This window comes from Mauremys mutica, chromosome 1, assembly GCF_020497125.1.
Source record: "Mauremys mutica isolate MM-2020 ecotype Southern chromosome 1, ASM2049712v1, whole genome shotgun sequence".
Lineage (NCBI taxonomy): Eukaryota > Metazoa > Chordata > Testudines > Geoemydidae > Mauremys > Mauremys mutica.
In genome coordinates, this window is record NC_059072.1 from 262,329,300 (window position 1) to 262,338,492 (window position 9,193).

A 9,193-nucleotide genomic window follows, 5' to 3' on the forward strand; every position below is an offset into this window, starting at 1 on the left:
TAGCTCACTCCAGGTCCGACACTCACTTCTATCATCTGACCCTCACCACAGCCCGCTTGGACTTCACATATTTCCTCTTTGTGACTCAGTCCTCCAGCCAGGTCATTATGTAGTCCTCCCCTTCCAAGGTATCAAAGTCCCACTGGATCAGCTGTATTCATCCTCTCCTGACAGTCTTCCAATCCACAGGTAGGTGCTGTGCTACTTTCCCAGCAGCTGGTAGGGGAACCCAGAGCCACCCACCGCTCCAGGTTCCAATCCAGGGACCCTATGTCTCGCAACTATGATCTGCTCCCAGACACTGTTACTATTTCCCTGGGCTTTTTTTCCTTCCTCTCCGCTCTGTCTTCTGGCCCACCCTCTGGATTTACTAGCCCAAACTCCCTCCACCCAGGGAGGTAGACTAAACCCTATAACCCCAAATACACCTCTCCCATAGAGTGAATGCAGAGTACTTCCCCTGCTGTAACCAGCTTCCTAGCTGTTCCTTCTCAGCTAGGCTGAGAAGACTTTCAAGCCTTCAATCAGGCTTTCAAGCCCTGACTGTCCCCCAGGTGCAGCCTATCAGGTTAATTAGACTAATTTAACCTGCTCTGCCTTGGGTATGGGGTGGACACCATGCCCAGTCACAAGCACACATGTATGTGAACGAATGTTTGTAATTTTGGTCACTGGAGTCATTTGAGATGGAAAGAACCCAGCTTGAATCCCAAGAGCTAGGAGTTCACAAAAAACCCTCTTCTTACTTGTAAAATTAACATGTTTGATATGAAAATAATCAGGATACAGTGAACATGGAACACTATGATGTCATGTTTTACAGAATCACATTTCAGAGCAGAAGTTCACTAAGTTCTATGGGCCAGATCCTCTGGTTAATGGAAGGGGATTGGGGGCGGTGGGGGGGAGTTGGTTGACCATCTCCCAGTACAAAAAGAAAGGGAAAACTCAGACTGACAGTCCTCAGGGGCAATGGGGAGAGGCCAACACTCCAAACATTCCTTTAACCTTTCCCATTTTTCCCCTTATTTTTTAAATGATTGACAGGGCAGGCAGGCTAATGAGGGTGTCAGAAGGCCAAGGGTCCTATTCTCCATGTGGCCTGGAGCTGCCTGGGACAGAGTGGTGCCGAGTTAAGGAGAAAGAAGGTGCCTGGGATGAGCTGGGGAGCAGAGCTGTGCAGGCCAGAGCCAGAGGAGCAGCCTGAGCTGAGCAGAGTCATCCTGGCCAGAGTCAGAGAAGTAGACCAGAGGGCAGATCCATGCTGGGAGCCATAGTAGCCAGGGCCAGAGGTGCAGCCCAGAGAGTGGTGCTGGAGGCAGAGCAGTGCTGGGGCTGGAACTTGGGCTGGAGCAGTCTGGAGCCAGGTGCAGTGAGCAGCTGGGAAGAGCGAGGGGGGATCCTGGACAGAGGACCCAGCGCAGGGAGATGAGCCCAGCCAAGAGGCCTTGCAGGCCAGACTTGGAGGGGGATCATAACCCCAACAGGGCGGAGGACATGCTGGGAAGAAGGCCCTGCATCCTAGAGCCTGAGGGCATTTGGCCATCACCAGAGCAAATGTCCAACCTGCAGCATCCCTGCAGCACAGGCAGGAAAACTGGCACATGTGAGGAACAGACTGTGAACTGCCCTTACATTCCAGAGATGGCTGGTTGTGATGTCCCCATGCCACAGAGCGGGGTTATATGTGTTACTTTAACCTTTCCCATTTTTCCCCTTATTTTTTAAATTCTTTGCTGAACTATACGTAATGGTCAGTGGGTCAAGGAAGCATCCAGTGCAGAGAGAGACCCTGGAGTGGGGACACCCGAGCCCCTGCCCTAAGTGACCACAACAAGATTGGGGGTCCAGCTCCCCAGGAGTCCTGGGCCCAGCGTTGTTGTGGTTATGAGGACTCTGCCACACAAGAGAGTGGAAGCGGGAATCCTCCAGGTCAGGCAGGCCTCTGGGTAAAGGGAGTGGGAGTGAGGACTCAGATCCTTTTGCTAGCCCATTCCACCAGGGGAGTATATAAACCACAAAAGTCCCCCACAATAGCAGGACCTTTCCCCCGCTTACATTTAGGCTGCTTATTCCACTCCAGCAAAGCAAATGGAAAGTAAGTGTTACCAGCTAGTAGCAATTCCTCTAATATAAGGACAATTCCTAGCTGGCTTAGCCTGCTCTACCCTATTCCCTCTCCCAGCCTCCAGCATAAAGGTCATGTCAAGGAAAGGGAGCACGGCTGGAGCACCACTGCTTTTTGACAATCCTCATCTGTGGAACAGCTGTTTGTAGGAGGAAGAGCATTGGACCCATGCACAATTTAGAACATCCCTCAGCCCACGCTGCTTCCTGCAGCCCCCGTTGGCCTGGATCGGTGAACCACGGCCAGTGGGAGCCGCAATCGGCCGAACCTGTGGATACGGCAGGTAAACAAACTGGCCCAGCCCACCAGGGGCTTTCCCTGAACAAGCGGTGGACCGGCTTTGAGAACCATTGTTTTAAGTTGAATCAGCACCCACCCAACTCCAGGATCTGTAGATCTGTAGAGCAGTTCTCAAAGATGTAAAGCCCCATTTGTCCCCCAGCTGAGTATCTGGCCCAAAAGCAGTAGATAAAGCTATCGAAAATTGAATATATTTCCCTGATTAAGGGTTTGAAGTTTAGCATAACCATTTCCTCTGAATCAACCGTGGTTGGACTCAAATAGACACACAGAGCTCCTGGCATATGGTAAGTTTGTCAAAGTAAGACCATGCCAGGAATTGAGGAAAGAGCCTTAACAATTATATGCTGTTGACATTCTAATAGTTGAAGGCACTTTGTGGCTTCTGTTAGTTAATTAGTATCTCACAGAACTGGAACCAAAGTTAGGTGAAAATCATTAGAAGGGTATGGGGCGGGGGAGAACCCAGTGATTGTTTCCCCCAGTCCCCTACTATGAAGATGCATTGGAAAGATGACTGTCAAAAGAAAGCTATCCCATATTCATTCCAGATGAAGAACTGGATGCAACAACAGCATGTCATAGGATACTTACATTTCCCATATGCATTCAGGCATTCCTTCAAGAGTTTACTCCTGGAAAGATGGCAGAAAAAAATTATTAAACAATCAATTTGTAAAGACCTAGAGGATAATAAGGAATCGCTAGCATGGATTTGTCAAGAACAGATGATATCAAACCAATCTAATTTTCTTCTTTGACAAGATTACTGGCCTAGTAGATGTGGGGAGCAGTAGATGTGATATATCTTGACTTTAGTACGGCTTTTGACATAGTCACACATTCTCATAATCCAACTAAGGAAACATGGTCTAGATGAAATTAGTATAAGGTAGGTGCACAACTGGTTGAAATATGATACCTAAAGAATAGTTGTCAATCGTTTGCTGTCAAACTGGAAGGACACATCTAGTGTAGGCCCACAAGGATCAGTCTGGGTCTGGTACTATTCAATAGTTTAATTAATGATTTGGATAATGGAGTGGAAAGTATGCTTTTAAAATTAATAGATGACACCAAGCTGGGAGGGGTTGATAGGCTTTGGATGCCAGAATTAGAATTCAAAATGACTTTGACAAATTGGAGAATTGGTCTGAAATCAACAAGATTAAATTAAATAGACAAGTGCAAAATACTACACGTAGGAAAGAAAAATCAAATGCACAACTACAAAATGGGGAATAACTGGCTAGGTGGTGTACCGTGAAAAAGGATATAGGGTTATAGTGGATCACAGATTGAATGAGTCAACAATGTGATGAAATTATGAAAAAGGCTAATATCACTCTGGGGTGAATTAACAGGAGATTTGTTTGTAAGACACAGAAAGTAATTGTCATGCTCTACTTGGCACTGGTGAGGCTCAGCTGGAGTCCTGTGTCCAGTTCTGGGTACCACACTTTAGGAAAGTTGTGGACAAACTAGAGAGAGTCCCGAGGACAGCAACAAACATGATAAAAGGTTCAGAAAATGTGACCTATGAGGAAAGGTTAAAAAAACTGGGCCTGGTTGGGCTTGAGAAAAGAAGATTCGGAGGGGAACTGAAAACAGTCTTCAAATATGCTAAAGAAGACTGTGATCAACTGTTCTCCATGTCCACTGATGACAGGACAAGAAATAATGATCTTAATCTGCAGCAAGGGTGATTAAGATTAGGTAGCAGGAAAAACTCTCTTACTATAAGGGTAATTAAGCTCTGTAATAGGCTTCCAAGGGAGGTTGTAGAATCTGTCTTTGGAGGTTTTTAAGAACAAGTTAGTCAAACACCTGCCAGGGATGTTGTAGGTTTACTTGGTCAGCAGAGGTGGCTGGACTTGATGGCTTCTCAAGGTCCCTTCCAGTCCTACATGTCTATGATTCTTTTACACAGACAGTTGGGCCAGATTCATTCCATCCTGGTGCTACGCCATTAACTTTATTGAAGTAACACCAGGGATGAATTTGGACAATTTTTTCTGCCAACTGTACCTGATTACGTCACACATCTCTTATTTTAGACCCAAGGTCACCACTGCCCTATGCTTGGTTGAAGATGCGGGTGACACAGAATTACATACAGTTACTTACCACCAGGGACTTAACGTTGTCTGTTGTGAATTTTGGTTTGCTTTCTTTCTTTGTTTCCTAGGGGTATTGCCAGCTGTGATGCTAGGCAGTACTTCATTTAATAATATATGTGATCATCATTTAAAATTCCAACCACAGCATGCAATTATTTTTCTGAAAAAAATTCAGAATCTAGCTATACTGCAAATTAAGAATTGTCGTGTAGTAATTAAATGGAGGGAACATAGTATGCTAAGAAATGAGAATTAAAAATATAGCCCTATTTGTTAGGACTGAGAAAAAACTGTATGCATTCCCATTTCATCACTGAGACCATCAACATGTTATAAGACTATTGTGAAAATATGTATTAAACCACATATACTCAGCAATCTAGAAAAGCACTTAATGAGGTATTTTGGTTTAGAAAGTGAACACTGTATAGGTATTTACAAACCTTTTTAACTCATTTTTATTCGATAGTCATTACTGGCTTTAAATAATCTATGGAGCGAACACAGATTTAGTCCTACAATAAAAATCCATGTTTTTAAAGCTATTGATCATGCATTAAGAAGGTGAATTTTAAACCTCAGTATACAAACCATTTTATGTATTCATTTCTTTTTTAAAGTATTGCAGAGGAATAAAGTACATTATGGACTAAGCACCTGATAAATTTCCTTTAACCACAGTGTCTTACATTTTAAGCATCCAAAACTGACCCCAAAACAAATCTTTTTTCAGACATCTTTATCTTATAAACGAACCAGTTTTTTAAATGACTAAAACTATAGGGGACTGGCTGGCTCAGAGTACTGGTAATGTTGTATGTAGCCTTCCACTAGTAAGAACTGAATGTTATTAATAACTAAGCCCTATCTGGTGGCCTGTATGAAATGAGTTTGTGATTTCAGTCCAATTAGGTTATAAAGTCAGAAAAGCCAGTGCTATAACTGATACTAATTGATATTATTTTTGGCAGCCTCAGCAGAGAGGCCTAGTGTAATGAATTGATGTGCTACAGACAACAGGCTTTATTACTGTGTAAATCATACACACATGGGGAGCTGCAGCTCCAAAATCACAGGCTTCTATTACTGGTAAATGGTCCTTGATCTTCTTTGCAAACCAGCCACATCACTCAAACACTCATAGATACAAGTACATTACATTAGGACTGCATCAGAACGAAGATTAAACTAACCTCTCATTAAGCAGCAGTCTTGCCAGACCAGGACTGGAAACCAGTATTGGGAAGATGCCACTGCTGCTTCTTAGACTGACTTGTTCTGTGCATAGGACTTGAACTTCCAAAGCTTTCAGCTAAGCATTAAATTTACTTAAAAATATAAACTGATTGAAGCAAAAACAGTTAGTGGCCAGGTCGGTTGCCAAATTTCATACCAGAGTATATGTATATGACTAAGTCATAACCCCCAAAAGACATGTAACATAATGAATAGTGATGCTATAATAAACAATATTATAAAAAAAATCTACTGCCACTGGCTTGGTATCTATTGAGTCTATTTTGTAACTGGAGTCTATTTTGTGTTATATGGTATACTGTTATAAGCCTGCACATTTCACAGAAGAAGAGCTCCTATAAGGTAAAACACCTTTACCTGTACCTAGTGATACCATCTTTCATTTATCCTGGTGTATAACCATGATCATAGTAATGGACATTAATAACATACAGCCAGATCACACCTGACCCAGAACCACACGAAGAGGATCCTCTCTGCAACCTAATCATCCTCTTCAGAAATAGTGGCTGCCTCCACAATACCACCCTGCTCCCCCAGGATTCTGGGTCAGGAATCCATGCCTGAGGACAGGGCAGGACAAAAAGGAATGGGGGGTATGAATACCTTCGGGAAAATCCAAGAAAAAGTTAATTCACCTTAAGTTCTCCCCTCTATGCTGTGAATTTCTTCCTTTGTTCCAGGAGCATCTGTCATTTAAGGAAACCCTGGCAGTGTGTTTCCAGTAGAGACATTCTCCAGGGGAACAGGGTTGGGGGAAGGGTTCCAGATGCTCTGTGGACATATGGCCCTCTGCACAAATGCCCCGTGTTTCTTGCAGATCCTCCATGATTCACAGCGCCTGGAAACTTAACTCCCTGCTCCTTTAAGGGCCGGACCAGGGGGAGAGAAATACCTCCCATGCAACAATTACAATTCCATAAGATTGTGAGTTTTCCTCCCACAGGTCACTTCGCATGAGATTTTGTTTAGCGTTTGGGCAATATTCCAGAGTCTAGTCAATATATTATTAGAATGTTATTTTAAAATGAATCATGCAACTTTAACAAGCTTTACCCAGCCCAATCTCTTCGCACAGAAGTATCTACAGAGGGTCTTCAGAAGGACCATAAGTAAAATTCACTGAGGACATTGAAGGCTATGAATACATAGATAAACAACACAGAGACTATGCATAGCTAATTTTGCTATCTAAGGCCTTGATCCAACACCCATTAATAAAATGCAATATTGTCAGCCCTAAGCACTTGAAAATCATGAATCAGGCCCCAAAAAAGTAAGGGATTGCTTTAAAATCATAATACTTTGTGAACAATAAATTTGCGGATGGGTTTTATTTGCCTTCTGGGCTTTGAGTATTTAGAGTTCATACTTTCACACTTTTCTCATCAATCATGAGGAACAGAAATTTGCTTTAAAAAAGAAATCTGAGATCCTCATAAAATCACAGGATTCCAGGAGCTGTGGGTTTAAGAAAAAAACACCAAATATTGCCAGGCTTGAGATAAAATTGCAAAAGTTGACAACACTGACTGGATAACTCCTATTTACTTCAAGGAAGGTTGTGTAGTGTATCCTCTGTTTATTAGTTATTTTAGTTTATCTTGCTATTGAACATTATGGACCAAATTCTGTTCTTAGTCATGCTGGTCCAACTCTAGGCAAAAGCATAGCCCAAAGGCTTTTTCTGAGAACATGCAGTTCATGGATACACTCCCTTATTTCTCCAAGGACTCACTGCCTTATATAGATTTATATGTCTCAGATGTACTTGACCGTGAGGAACATAATTCATTTTATACCTAGTGTTACCATCCCACACAGTTAGTGTTATCTCACAGTTTATAGCTGTAATTTAATTGTAGCAGATATGCTGAATCGTTAAATTGTAGAAAACCTGACATACATTTTTTAAATGAACTCCCACACCTCACTTCCTCTTCCCCTATGATGGGTTACAGATATCACCTTTATCACACATTTCTTTTAAAGTCCTTTCAAGAATTTTTGCTTTTCAGTACAAATATCACTATACAAAAATGATAAATAAATGCTATAAATTAATATTTACCATCTGTAATATACAGCATCATGTCAACATACATATGCAAAAAAACATTTTAAGCATCTTAATCTATAAAGTCAACTAACTCGGTACTTTACAACTAATGGAGGGACAACACTGACAAGGTAAGGAAGGCAAGGTAAGAGGCAGCTAATTTAAACTCTCCTCTTTCCCAGACATTGTCCTGGTTGGAACCCCAAGGCTCCTCTCTTAAATTTTCCCCCGAGTCTTATTGCCCAGGAACTACTTCCTCTTTCCCAGCATCTGTTCCAGAAGTCTTGGAATGGGGTTTGGCCAGTCCTCACTGCCTTTTAAAGGGGATAGATCACCCTGCTACAGTGCCCAGTCCTGTATTCCTTACACATTCAAAACTCCCACTGGCTTTAGTGTGGGCAAAGATGCAGAACCAGGCCCTTTCATATTTCCTTAATGTTGCCTCATAGACCTATGACAACCCTGACTCATGCTGTTAATCAATCAATGAAGTCGCATAACCATCGTAAATGAAATTTCTTCACTTTAATTCAAATGTTTTCTCTCTCGGTGGATAAAATATAGGCTTCCCAAGTGTCGGTACCTTTGACATATTGTTAACTTTAAAAGCGGCGTGGGGGGGGGGAGATTAATTTAGTACCATTTATATGCTAGTTAGAGGATTTTGTTGGATTTTTATTGATAAGCAAATTAATGGATTATCAGGGAATGAAAGGGTATGTTGCCCTGGCAACGAGGGATGAGAAATCTCCCCCAAACGTGGAGGAGGAGAAGCCATGTACCCCCATGGCTGTGGCTGCAATCCTCACCACTCACAAGATGAAATGAAAAGTGGTAGTGGTCGGTGACTCCCTTCTTAGGGGGATGGAGACATCCATCTTCAAGCCTGACATGGCATCTCAGGAGGTGTGCTGCCTGCCAGGGGTCCATGTCTGAGACATTACAGAAGGATGCTGAGGTTCATCTGGCCCTCTGACCACTATCCATGTGGGCATTATTGATACAGTGAGGTTTGATCCTGAGTAGATCAGAAGTGACTACAGGGCTCTGGGAGTAAGGGTAAAGGAGTTGGGGGGAGGGGCAGGTGTTGTACTGACTGATCCTTCTGGTCAAGGGTACGGGCCCGAGCACAGACAGACACATCCTGGATATAAATACATTGCTGTGAGAATGGTGTTACCAGTAGGGCTTCTGCATCCTTGACCAAGGGATCCTGTTCGGAGAAGAAGGACTGCTGAGCAGAGATGGGGTCCACCTGTGAAGGAAAGAGAAGAGTATCTTTGGATACAGAGTGGCTAACCTAGTGAGGCAGGCTTTAAACTAGGTTCA